Genomic DNA, 14,744 nt, shown 5'->3' with positions numbered 1-14,744 from the left:
CCCGGGAAGCTCCCACAGCCCATGGAGTGGCTGGGCCTGTGAGCCATCGTCGCTGAGCCTGTGCATCCGGAGCGTGTGTTCTGCAACGGGAGAGGCCACAACAGTGAGAGGCTTGCGGACAACAAAAAAAAAAAAAAAAAAAAAAAAAAAAGCTGTTTGATTAATTTGTCTCGTTCCTGTTTTGTATAAGACATTTCAACAGACACTTTGTAAGAGAAAGAAGCAACTGATCCTTTCGTAGGTCTCAAATTGAGAACCCCTATATTAGTTTGAAACTGAGTAACAAGTTAATTGCTGATCGTTCTTATTGGCCCTCTGCCGGGGGAGCCTAGATTTTTTTTTTTTTTTTAACCTCTGGAATGAGGGCTTTTGTCTTTGAACTTCAGTCAACTCTGCCTTGATTCTGAAAAATCAAAACTCAATGAAGAGTTTGGGGCACCTACTCTGTGTAAGGACCGTGCTGGACATTGGGGACCCTGCAGGGAGTTGGCAGGGGCCCCGGATTCTCGGTGGAGCTTCCATTCTAATGAGGGATAAACAGTAAGTGATGCATCAACACAGGGGAAATTATGATGGGAGGCAAAGTGCTTGCGAAAGGATACAAGTTGGGGTGAGAGTCTGGTCTGCAGTTGAAGGATGCTTTTGGCTGGAGGGTGGGTGTGACCAAGAGAGCTAGGAAGTCCCGGAGAGGCAGATGGAGCCAGGGGACCCAGACAGAAGGTAGAGGCACAGCTGCAAACAGCAGACTTGGGGCGAGGGAAGGTTTGCTGGTCTGAGCCTCTGGAAAGCTGCGCATTGAACGTATCCTCAACAGGAAGGATGTATCCTCCAGGTCCCCTTCTTTCTAGTTATCTTCCAAGTCCCACCCTCACTTACCCTTCTCTGCACAAGGTGTGAAAACACGTACGTTTCACACTGGCTGCCCGGAGGGCGGGGGGAGAACCTAAAATACTAAGGGGACACTCTGCTTCATTAATTCAAGAAATACATATTGAGCACCTATGACGTGACCATGGGTTGGGATGTGGCCCCTCCCCGCACACAGCTCACCAGTGAGGGAGACAGTAAACACCTGGGAGCCTGCTGGCGGGGGATGGGCTTCAGAAAAGGAGCCACCACACTAGGACAACACTGAAATGCTGTCTCAGGCCTTCCTGGCAGGCTTAGTCTTCAAATGCGGAATTCTGTCCTTACAGTTCCACTGTGTTCACCACCCCGCTTGGCCAATGACAAAGCTGAGACCTCAGAGACACGTGCCTGGGGACACACAGCAAGACAGAAGGTTGGAAGTCAGGTCGAGACGCAACTGGGGACGGTCCTGGAGCCTCACAGCGGGAAGAGCAGAGACCGCGTCTTTGTCTTCGGAAGACTTACTGACGTCATCCTCTATATGTGCACACAGAAGCATACGGATTTCTCTCCACAAACTATAAAAACTGACTCTTTTATATCTTCACCTCAGACTTTTCACAGAAAATGGGGCCATCTTGATATGAATGCTATTCAATGTGGTGTGTAAAGGCTCTTGGCCAAAAAGAAAAAAAAATTATGTAAAAGAGAAAGGATTTCCTGAATGTATTCGGCAAACATTGGTGCTGTTTTTTGCGGGGCACTGAAACATAAAGTAGAACGGCCTTGGCCTCAAAGCGCTGAGAAGGCGGGTCCGGAGGTGGGCAGCCCTGCAGTTAGACACACTTGGAATCAGACTAGGGGCATCGAGCTCCAACACTCACGGGCACTGTGACCGCGGTCAAGTTACTGAGCCTCATGGGTGTCGCACTGTCCTCACCCAGCAAGTAAACTGACCAGCAGAATGTTCTCCCCAAGGTTTCTGTGATGATTAGACATGAACTCACATGGAAAGCACCGAGAAGGCTGCCAGTCACCGGGCAACACCCGGAGTTGAGAAGTTACTATTCCTCTTCCGCTGGGGCCTGGAACTTACTCGGTTCTCAAATGGGGTTCCTTGGTATCTAGGCTCTTCCTGCATCTCGTCATAATGCCGCTTAACTCGTATTTATTTAGCTCCTATCATCTGTCAGGTGCTGTGCTAGGATGCGGATATGGACCCTCCGAACCAGGGAAGGAGGCAAATAAAACAACACCAGTGATCTGAACCAAGTTTTCAAACTGACAAGGAAATTTCACATTCACTTTTGCTTTGAGTCTCTCCTAAGTGCTGTCAGGGAGGTGTTCTTACAGTTTTTCTCATTTTAGAGATGAGGAAACCAGCCCAGGGCAGTTACAGGTTTGCTCAGGACTCCAGACTCAATTCCTTCCTATTTTGCTCGTCTTTTCACTAAAACCATGTTTGTTCCAACACACAAAAAATGAATTATTATAACTCATGGGTATAGAATTAAACATTATTAAATATTATTAAGTAATCTGACATATAATAATTATTGTAATCTAATAATTAGATATAATATTTAGATATCATTACACCATAAGAGCAATGAATTCGGTGGCAGAAGTTCTCCTGAGCTTATTAGCTTCTCTTCTGAATGCTGCCAGGCATCTTCTAGGATGTGAAAGCGTTTACCTCATGGGTAATCTCTGTACTACCAAAAGGACCAGGATTAGACTCTCTCTATTGACCATCGGATAATTCCTACAAAACCTTAAATTATAATAAGTGGATTAATGTCCTAAATTTCAGCTCTGTCTTCTAAAGTGGAATGCCTACACATTTCAGTTAAATGCAGTTTCCTATAGTTCTAAATAGTTCTGTAAAGCATCAGTACCAGTTCTGGAAGGTAACTCTACTACATGTATTGTCCAAAATCAGGGCACAGAATCTTGCATGGGTAACGTCTATAAAACATCAGTACCAGTTCTGGAATACAACTCTACATGTATGGTCCAAAGTCAAGGCATATAATCTTGCACGGGCAACGCATGCTGCTATTTTAAGTAAAAACTTCATGGAAGAACTTCAAGTATGCACGGCATGAATGTTCATAATTATGTTTTAACATTACTAATTTTGAAAGAGTAGGCTCTTATCCAAACAAATATGTAACTACAGAACATAATTTGGTATGAAATTCATCTGGGGTCCTTATGAAACTTTTAAAGTCAGTAGAGGCCAAAGAATAGCTGTCTTGAAAAATGTCATATCAGAACTTCGGAGGTTACAGTCTGAAGGACACTCCTTGAGAGAATTACGTTGCTAGAACAGTATCATCATATACTTCTCACCTTCTATCCCATTATATTTTATCCCAATCTAGCCACTTTCCAGCTGGTAACCTTGGGTAGGTTACTTAACTTCCTCATGCTTGAATTTTCTCATCTGTAACATGAGTATGACGATGATGTGTAATTAAATGACTTAATACATATAGAAAGCATTTAGGGAGTGCTCAGCATTTTGTAAACGTTATCTAAGTTCTCTCCACTTGGCTGCTGGCAAAATTAAAACATCCAGGCCAAATGATTTTAATGTAATTAGAAAAACTGACCCTCTGTAGAAAAAGAACTAGATAATAAAAATAAATAACTATCATGCATGCCCTGAGCACAACCCAGATGGGAAATGCTATACTGTTAAGAGTTTGTTAATAACATCTAGAAATTCTGAAACTTATATAAGCGTGACTTTTTTTCCGGGACAATCTGGAAAAACTTCTTGAAAATTTTACCAATATGCATACCTTTCCCCTGGCCACTCACTTAGGGAAAATCATCCCCAGGAAACAGCTGGGATCATGTGCTAAATTAGAAATGATTAAGGACATGTGCAAAAAAAAAAATACAAGTAAGGAATTTATCACAGTATCCTTAATAGAGCCAAAAGAAAAGAAACAAAAAAAGAAACAAAAATCTTATTCAACAATAGCTACTACATACATGATGGCGTATAAATAAAATGAATGCAACAGTATGCAGCTATTCAAAAGTGATACTATAGAATATTTATTAAATGGAAATATAGCTGAATATTAAGTGAGAGTCAAATTGATGTATATTATGATGCTATTTTTGTTAAAATTACCTCTCTGTATACACGCACATATCTCTGTGACTACATACGGAGAAAAAGTCTAGGGGCAAGCGTCACAATGTGAATAGTTTTTATCTTTGCATGGTCAACTTGTCCAAATTGTTTCATTTTTCTACTGTGCTACTCAAGCTGAACATAAATTTTTCATTAAAACTTGACATTTTTCCCACCCCCACCCAAGGAAAAGAAAAAACTAGCGGTGGCAAGTTTTTAATGAATGGCCCCTCTAAAGTCTCAGACTTGGAGGTTCCTGCTGCCTTCCCTGGTCATCGGCTCTGGCCTCCAGCTAGTCTACAGGATGCAGCTCAGCTTTTCTAACCAGCTAGTAAGCAGCAGCTTCAGCAAACACAATTTTGATGTACTAATCGATCCCAGCCAGAACTCAAACCATCAGGGTGGGAACCGAAAGTTCAGCCTGGATTGTCAGTCAGTCTGCTGATGATTATTCGGCATTAGGGCCTCTGCTGACACTAGAGCAAGTCTTCACTGTAAAGTACTGTACGGCCCAGACATTCCTTCCCTGAGTTATTTGGGTAATTCTCTCCCTTTATCTAAAGGCGCTCTTATGCACTTAAAAGATATGTCCGGGTTCAAACGCCTGGAAAGACACGAGTAAGTTTAAGTGATGGGGAAAACAAGGAAAATAATTTCTTTGGATATAAAGTTAGAAACATTAGTGTCACTGAAGACTGACTGGAAACTTGGCAAGTTTCGGAAGCTTATGGATTGTCACCTACTCTAGTAGGAATTGAGTTTAAAATAAGGTAAAGCAAAGCAATCACCTTTCAGTGTGTCTGCCTGTACTGACTCTGTTTTTGCTTTCACAGTTTGAAAAGTCTTGTGAACCATAGCTCAGTATCATTAACAGATAATGGTTCCAAGGTTTTGTTAGAAAGATATTTCCATTTATATGTGTATATTTTACAGGTAATTTTATTATATCTAGGGACCAATTTTTAAAGTTCTACAATAGAAAATAATGTGCAAATGGGATTGTTTTTTTTTTTTTTTTTTTTTTTTGCGGTGTGCGGGCCTCTCACTGTTGTGGCCCCTCCCGTTGTGGAGCACAGGCTCCGGGCGCACAGGCTCAGCGGCCATGGCTCACGGGCCCAGTCGCCCCGCGGCATGTGGGATCTTCCCTGATTGGGGCACGAACCCGTGTCCCCTGCGTCAGCAGGCGGACTCTCAACCACTGCGCCACCAGGGAAGCCCTAAATGGGATTTATTTAACAGAAAGTTGCCTTGAAACACACTGAGCTCTGTTCTATCTATACCGTTAAGTGTGTAATTACCTGTAAAGCCAAAAGCCAAGAATTTTTTTTTTTCTTACTGAAAATAATCACCCCGCCAGTTGCTTTTTGTTGTTGTTGTACGCGGGCCCCTCACTGCTGTGGCGTCTCCCATTGCGGAGCACAGGCTCCGGACGCGCAGGCTCAGTGACCATGGCTCACGGGCCCAGCCGCTCCGCGACATGTGGGATCTTCCCAGACCGGGACACGAACCCGTGTCCCCTGCATCGGCAGGCGGACTCTCAACCACTGCACCACCAGGGAAGCCCCCCAGTTGCTTTTTTGAATGTTAAGTTTTTCATAAATGGTTTTCTGAATCTGGATTCCCTGGATTTCTCCTGTTTCTGTTTTCATATGTAGAGATCCTTTTCTACGTTTTCTTTTACAGCAAAGAGACAATTTTTCATTATGTAATCCTGTTCAAGGCAGGGACAATAATTAGGGAAGTTTTTTCATTTAACAAATGTTATTCTCCTGGAAAGTTTACCACTCAGTGATTTGAAGAGAAAAAATACCGTGTCCTTCAAGAATGAGGAAGAACTTACTGAAGAGAAAGAATCCTTTGAAACTATGAACATCTGAATAGTTTCTAAATAAAGAAGAAAATCTGTGTCACTTATTTAAGGTTCTTTCTTGGGTTAACAATGTATGCCTTATGGACACAATAAAGAAAAAAGTTGTCCTTCTAAACGGCACTGAAACAGTTTGTAAATCTCTGGTGATGTTTGCAAGTTATTTCTGCAGATGTGCGTTCTCTCTATGTAGGGCACCTTTCCTAAGCCCAGTATCAGTGGATCAGGGAGAACAAGCACATAGAAAAGATAAGCTTCACTGCATATTACTTTTATCGTGTGTACCTTATTAGCTTTGCAACTGGAAGTGATTTGAAGGACATTAATTCACCTTAAAGCAAACTTTCTTGGGCTTCTCTTTTACTTTATTTTCAAAGTCAGATTACAAGCTAATTTAAATTTCAAGTATTCGATTACATTCCTCTTGAATGACTTCCTCCTGATCTTTGCCAAGTCAGTGTTCCCATTCAGGGCGAAGCTATTTTAATTCCACTGCAGGCAGGTCTCCTAATGAAGAGGCGAGTTTAAATTCCTCTTACATGGAAGCGCACATGATGAACGTTTTTCATCATAAAGTCTGAGTCAAGCCTACACAAGTGGGTTTTTTTGGTACTAAATTATATAGGAGGCTTTTAAATGAATATCCCAGCGATGTTCTGCCGTGGGAATAAATGGCATAAAGGACCTGACAGGTTAGTGTAAAAAGCACTACAGGAGTCGGCAGGGCAGCGACACAAACTGCCCACCTGACATCTTGATGATATTTTGCACCTTTTATAGAGTAAAGAAGCTTTTGAAGTTTTAATCATCTCCCTCCAAAGGTGTGAGCATAATCTTCCCATTTGTTTTTAGCGTTGTTTAAGAACAAACATAATTTGAATATGTGATGTAAGTCAGTACCAGGCTTTAGAAAGATGGTACCTCACCAGGTTATCCTGAGAGTGGGGATGGGGGACAAGTGGGTGGTTCTTAGTTAATTTTATTTTGTCTACAATGGGCACAGCTCATCCACACAGAAGAGTGGATCCTGGCTTCCCCGGCTGAAGTAAATAGAAAATCTGATTGCTCCTCCAACGGTAGTGATGGGTGGTCCCACTGATGAGAGTCAATACGCCAACCCCTGGAGATGCTCTCGGTGAGAGCCAGGGTCCTGCAGAGATGAAGCAAGGGCCTCCTGCCCCAAGCCCAAGCCTGGGACAGGCCAGGGGAGGAAGGAGAGGGAAACCTCCCGGACCGGGGCACGAACCCGTGTCCCCTGCATCGGCAGGCGGACTCTCAACCACTGCGCCACCAGGGAAGCCCCCAAATTTTTCATATATGAACAAACTGAAGTCATCCAACTGCAAAACACAGTCACCTGCAAGATTCCTGTCAGTCATCCATTAGCAATGTTCTGCATTTGGGGGAAATGCGCCACAGTGAGGAATCCAGACGGTGGTTCCCCTGAGTTCCCACGGATAAGAAAGGATTGTCCTCCCAGAAAAGGACGGGAAGCTGTTCCATGAAGACACTGAAATTCCAACACTGTGGTTTAATAAGGATAAACAAGTGAGATCAATGAGGCAGAAGGGAGAGAGAGCTCAGAAACAGATCCACAGACTTAAAACTGACTTTTCACAAAGGAACCCAGACAATTCAATGAAGAATGAGAAAGCCCTTTCAACAAATGATGATACCCATTTGGAATTGGATACCCATTTGGAAAAAGTAGTAAACTTTGATCCCTACCTCACACCTAAAATATCAACCTGAGATAGATCAGAGACCTAAAAGTTAAAAACTAAAACTATAATGCTTCTAGAAAAAAAAGAACAGAGAATATTTTTGCAACCTTGGAGTAGGTAAAAATTCCCTAGAGTCACAAAAACACTAACTGTAAAAGAAAAAACTGACAAAATGGTCTTTAAAAAAAATTTCAACCTCTGCTCATCAAGACACTGTGAAGAAAATGAAAAGACAGGCCACTAAATGAGAGAAAATATATCCTATACATAGATATGAAAAAGAACTTTTACCCAGAAAAAATGAAGAGAGACTAATCAATAACAAAAGGACATACAATCCAACTTTTAAAAAGGGCAAAAAGTCGAACGAACACTTTACAAAGGAAGATACACAAAAGACCCGTGAGTATATGTAAAGACAGTCAACGTCATTCGTCATGAGGGAAATACAAATTAAACCCACAATGATACACTATTCCATAGCCACTTAAACCACTAAAGATAAAGAGACAATAGCAAACGTTAGCAAGACTATGGAACAAATGGACTCTCACAACACACTGCTAACAAAGAAGTCTGAGTTAATCAAACATTGACCCCGTTATCTGGCAGTTCCACTAAGGGGTATTATCCAAGGTAGAGGAAAACGTATATCCATAAAAAGACTCATTCAACAATGTTCATGGCAACTTTTATTCAAAATGCCCAACTGGAAACGACCCAAATGCCCAATAACAGAAGAATAAACAAATTGCAGTACACGCACATAATGAAATAAATATTACTCAGCTACTGATACGACAACAAGGATGAATCTCAAAGACATGATGAATCTCGAAGACATGGTACGGGATGAAAGGAACCAGTACAAAGGGTATTCACTGGATGATTCCATCCATATAAATTTAAAAACACGTAAGACTAATTTATGGTGATAGAATAATAATTTTTCCCTGGGTGGAAAAGGGGGATTTGACTAGAAAGTGGCAAGAGAGAATTTGCTGGGGTGATAGAAATGTTCCATATCTTTATTAGGGTGGTTACAGGAGTGCATGTATTCGTTAGAACTTACCAAACTGTACATCTAAGATCTGTAAATTTTACCTCAAAAAAAAAAAAAAAAAAAAAAAAAACACCCCATATTGTATTACGAAAGTAATACCAATATAGTCTTCCTACAAAGTTTTGAAGGTTTTATTACTGATTTGACATCCTAATGAAATTATTTATATCTCAAATTCTTCTGAACCTTTCAATCTCTTACTTATATGTAGTATGCTCTGTATACATAGAGAAAAAAAGGATAACTGAATTCTACGTGATTTTAAACAATAGTTAAAGTTTACTCATTTGAATGTCATATTGTGCCTTTGTATTATTACCTTATCAGAACCTTAGAATATTTATTTTGATTCATAGGCCCTCAGTTCATTTTAAACCATGAACCGCTGTTAACATCCACTTAAAACACCTTTCTTTTAAGTTATTTTTACCTCTTCAGCTTTTACCAATTTTTGGTAAGGGAGGTCAGCTTTGACCAATTTTTCTTTTGTTTGTTTCATGTTTGTCAGAAAGCAGTTTTCCAGAAGATATCAGTATATATTTTATATGAACATAATTATACAGTGGCCTTTCTTTCCCCCAGACTGACTTGTATATCACTCATAAAAGAAACTCACAACTAAGCATCTTCAGGCCAAAGGAGGCTTTAATAACAGTCTTGAGTTTGAATATCCTGTTTTCTTCACGAGTTACATGAATTTAGGTTAAATTATTTAATTTCCTTAAGACAGTTTCTTCTTAAATAAAAATGGTTGTACCAATAGCTATTTCATAGCTTCATAAAAAGGAGGGGGGGTGGGAGCTGGGCCCCTGCAGCTACTGAGGAGGTGCCCTGTCTGCAGAGAATGTAAACAATAATCATAAAGCCCCTTGCAGGCAACTCTAAAGCAGATCGGGAATAAAATACCTGTCCCCATGGGGCAAGCCGCCCCCAAAGTCACACAGCCTGGCAGCCCCTCTGAGGGCCCAGAACAGCTTACCTTCCTTGAACACTTCCTATGAGCCTGGCCCTGAACTAAAGCCCATTAATCATTTAATCCTTGCAACGGTTCCAGGAAGCAGATACCACTGTCACCACTTTTCAGTGGAGCAAACTGACTGAGAAGTCGGGAACTTTCTGGAGGCCACTCGGGTGGGTGGTGGGATGTGGGTGGGGCTGGCAGTCAGTTCAACACCCGCCTTTGCATCGGGAAGCCGCACTCTTATTTCTGAGCTTCCAGGCATTCACCCTTCCGGTGATGGCGAGGGAGCCGGGGTCAGAAGGGGGGGGAATCTCGACTAAGACAGTTTTGAAGAATTTGGATCCTCCAGCGTGATGCGCAGGACAACAGAGCAGCACAGTGAACAGGGCAGAGCCTCCAGTTCTGCTCCTACATGCTAATCCCCCAGTGTCAGGAAACAGAGGACAGCAGCCTTGCCCCAGACGGTGCGCTTAGCTACCTAAATGTGCCTCGTGTGTGTGCGTGTGTATATGTATGTGTGCACATGTGTACATGTATGCCTGTATATGTGCATGAGTGTGCATACGTGTATGTATGTGTGTGGATTTATGTGTCTGTGTGTGTATGGATATATGTGTGCATATGTATGTGTATGTGTGTATGCATGTATGTGTTTATGTGAGCGTATGTTTGTATTGTGTATGTGTATATGGATGTACGTGTATATGCATATGTGTATTGTGTGTGTGAATTATGTATGCGTATATGTATGTGTGTATGTGCACATGTGCACGTGTGTATATGTGTGTAAGTATGGGTGCATGTATATTGTGTGTATGTGTGTGTGTATGTATATGTGTGTGCACTGCGCATGTGTGTATATGTATGTGCGTAAGCATGCATGCATGTGTATGCATGTATATTGTGTGTGTGCGCGCATGTGCAAGCATGCGTGCATGTGTATACATGTATATGTGTGCGTGCACATGTGCACGTTTGTATATGTGTGTAAGTATGCGTGCGTATATTGTGTGTATATGTATATGTGTGCATGTGTGTGTATGTATGTGTGTGCATGTACATGTGTGTGTACATGTGTGTGCGTGGGCACCCCCAGCCCCTCTCAGGTGCTCTACCAGCAGGCCGAGCCTTTCCTCAGCCTCACTGGTGGGCCCATGGCAGGGGACCTGCGAGCTGGCCGGTGCTCTCACTGAGAAGAGCCATGACCAACCGAGGGGCCAACAGAGGAGAGCAGAGCCCTCCTGGCAGCCCACAACCGTCAGAGTGTGTTTTCAAGGTGGTGAACTCGGCCCTCAGCCATGGTGTGTACGTGGCTATAAATCAAGAGGTAATTAGATTTTGCAGCATTTAACCCAACCCCTCCGTTGCCCTCATTTAGTGGCCCGGGGTGGAAAAGAAAGGCTGACCCTTCCCACTGAAAACGCAGGCCTCTTCACTCTGGCTTGTGCCCCGCCTTGGTCCCCAAAGCACCAGACAGCCCTGGAAAGCACAGTCTCTCAGGGTCCAGGTTCAGTGACAACACCCTGCAAATGCACCAGGGATGGGGATGAAAAGAGCACTGGGAGAGAGGGGTCTGTCCTCATCGTACTGGAACCCACATTAACAACCACAAGCTGGAAAATGCAACAGCAGTTCAAATAAACTACGCATCAGTGTGAAAATTTAATTAACCTATCAGAAAAGCACCGAAACTTTCACAGACATGCATACACACAGGAATCTATGCAAAAGAAGCTCTCATTTGATTTTAGTCAAAGCAAACTCAGCCTTCAGTGTAAGCTATAAACGTATCATCTTGGGCAGTTTATAACGGAGCCCTCGGGAGACGTGTGAATTTTGCCTTCCCAAAGATCTTAGTTTTAAATGTGATCAAGCCCAGTGAAAATGTAATCTGATACTCAGGCTCACGCAGAAATGTCAGTGTTCTCTTTTAGTGTGACCTGATGTCTTTATTTTACATTTCCACGCATTATGCTTCTTATGTTAAATAAGTTTTGGTGACCTGTAGAAACTGAAATGGTACTAAAAAACATGACAAATTAAATTTCATTTATTTTAAACCACTGGCTATTTTTCAGACAGCCTTGTCCTGAGAACTTTAAAAAGCTAGAGATATCCATTATTCCAAAATTATTTTATGACTGAAAATTTTCAGTTTAAAAAACAGTTATATATTTTAGACCAGAGCTTGGCAATTTTTTTTTGTAAGGGCCAGAGCGTGAATATTTGAGGCTCTGCAGGCCACACAGTCCTCACCTCACCCACTACAGCTTGAAACCAGCCGCAGTCAAGACTTCAATGCAGAAGCATGACTGTGTCCCAATAAAACTTTATTTACAAAACACCGACAGCTGAACGGATTTGGCCCATGGGCCATCTTTGCCAGCCTCTGATCAAGGCTAGACTAAAATAGTGTGGAATCTGGTCTCTAATGTGTACTGGAAACTGATACTTCAGAGCAAAAAAGAACTACAGAAAGCAACCCCTTGTATCCAGCTGTATAATGTTAGATGCGGCAAATGCTTCTTGAGTTTCTGGATGTTACTAATTTACAAGATTTGAAAGTCCACACAGCACATTAATGGGTGTTAATGCTGATCACAGCTGGAAACAGCGTGTCCTGGGTATGATTCGAGATGGCAAAGAATGGGTTCTACTCACAAGGGAAGGCTTCATCTGACTCGGGCTGGATCTCAACAGGCCCAAGGCACCTGAAAAAGAAAAAGTCACTTCTGTCACTTAAGAGCACAACTGAATCCCTCAGCTCCCAAAGGGCACTGGAAATGCCAGGCTTTGAAAGACACACAAAACACGGAGGAGTAGAGAAGAGCGTGACGTGTCCTCAGATGACACAAAAGAATTTGTGTCCACGGGTCTAAGGACAATTAACTAAAATGTAATCTTTAGATCAGGAATGGTGACTATTTAAATGCCAAAAAAGGAACATAACCCCCAGTGGGAAAAAAGAGGCAAAAAAGCTGAAGCAGAGAACTGGAAGAATGAGCCTATTCAAATGAAGTGGGCTAACGCAAGACCCTCGGCAGTGCACCTGCCACCAGGGGTCAGCAAAGGCTCCCGGCAGGTAGAGGCACGGCCCAGTTAGAGGCTGGACTCCTGACATGGTAAACCACGGGGCACGTGCTAAAATGCTCACTCTCCCGGGTGACAGGGGCTTCCCTGGGCTGGCACCCTCACTATGGAAGGCAAACTACTCAAAACCCAAACTCTCAAAGTTTGCTGTCTGAGTCCTTTCTGGAACAAGAGAGGGTATGAATAATGATCTCAGATTGTATATCACCATCCGTGGGAGTCTTTTTTAAAAAGTACTACTTTGAGAAGGTAGCAATTCAGTCCAAGAATCAATGGCCCATCTGATAACATGGTGTAGAAAATAGAGGAAAAACAAACAAACAAACAAAAAAACAAAGAAGGACTGAGAAGGTGCTGTGAAATAATTGTTAATTTTTAAGATATATGAATAAACATGTAACCAGTCTGAAAAAGAAAACTACCAACTAAAGCTATTATTTATATACAAACAGATGTATCCACACGTAGAGGTCTTTTGCTTTTGAGGGACACTCCCACCGTCGACTCTGACAGGCCTCCAGCTACAAATATCTCGGTAAATGCAGGTTACAAAATGGTCCACAGACTCCTCTCAGCTGCTCTGATCTTCACAGTCTCCATCTTTTCCTATTTACTAAATCCCCAGAGTATACCCTCCTCTTCTTTATCTATTTGTTCAGCTGTGTCTAAAGAAATACAGCAACAACCCAGCTAGCCACGGGTCTTCTGCAAATCCCGTTTTGGAAAAAACAACAGAGATCGCTACTGATTCTTCAGTCAGTCATGCAGTTGAGGACCAGGGCAAGTTACAGAAATGATCTGCTTGCTCTCGTCAGCTGGGGTTGAAGGAGACTTGAGATGTACACATCCCTTTGCCTTCAGGAGGAAGGGATCTGGGTGTACGCTGCTCCTGGCTGAAGCTAGAATCTTCCTATCAGGACGTGGCAGGAGGACTTTCACACCCAGCTTCACTGCCCCACCCGCCAGGGTCTCGTATCTAATACTGTACATTGAAAGCAAACAGAAAAAACTTTAAACTGAGCTGAAGTTCCAGAGAGGGAGAGAAAAATATTGTAAGTCAGGCCAAATATTGAACAAAAGCTTAGAATAAGACATAAGTCACTGAGACACAATAACTGAAAACATCTTCCTGGAGCACCAAGGCCCAGGTCTGAACCCCTTTTCCTGCCTCTCTGCAATCACTGTTCTTGGGACCACGTGGCTCTACATCCCATATATGTGTTCCCGGCTCCCACACGTCCATCTCCAGCCCATCTTCTCTCCCGACCTCCAGACTGGTATGTCCAACAGCACCTCAAGATCTCCATGTGTCTCTCTGCTCCTAGTGAGGCCCTCCCTGGCCCCCCATCTGCATTAGTTTCTGTTGCTGTGTAACAAGCACCCCACTCGCTTACTATCACAGTCTCTGTCAAGGCTCGGGCATGGCTTGGCTGGCTCCAACCTAGGCTCAGGTCTCACAAGGCTGCCATCACGGTGTGGTCTGGACGGCCTTCCTCTAAGAAGCTCAGGGTCCTCCTTCAAGTTCCCATGGTTGTTAGCAGAATTCAGCCCCTTAAGGCTGGAGCACTGAGGCCCCAGTTTTCCTGCTGGCTGTGAGGGTGCCACCCTCCTCTCCTAGGGGCAGCTCACAGCTCCCTTTTCCAAGGCCAGCAGGAGAATCTCCACTCCAGTCTGCTGAGATGGAGTCTTACGCGAGGTAACCTGGTAATCACAGCAGTGCTATCCATCACCCTCACCAGACGCTATTAGCCCTACCCACTCAACACAGGGGGCACCTCGGAACTCTGCCAACCACGCCTCTAAAATGCTGCCCACCACTCCCACAACACGCATATATACGCCCCCCCCCCGCTTTATTTTCCTCTATAGTGCTTTTTACCATTTGAAATAACAAATACCTTATACACTTCCACATTTCTGCTTCATCTCACTGAAATATAAGCCTCACCAGGACAGAACGTTTTGCCTGTTTTTGTTTACTGCTATAACCCCAGCCTGTAAAAGAATCCTGCCTGGCTCAGAGCACTTGTCCACAA

The sequence above is a fragment of the Lipotes vexillifer genome, unplaced genomic scaffold (genome assembly GCF_000442215.2).
Source record: "Lipotes vexillifer unplaced genomic scaffold, Lipotes_vexillifer_v1.1 scaffold69, whole genome shotgun sequence".
Taxonomy (NCBI): Eukaryota; Metazoa; Chordata; class Mammalia; order Artiodactyla; family Lipotidae; genus Lipotes; species Lipotes vexillifer.
Note: the sequence above shows the minus strand (reverse complement) of the source record.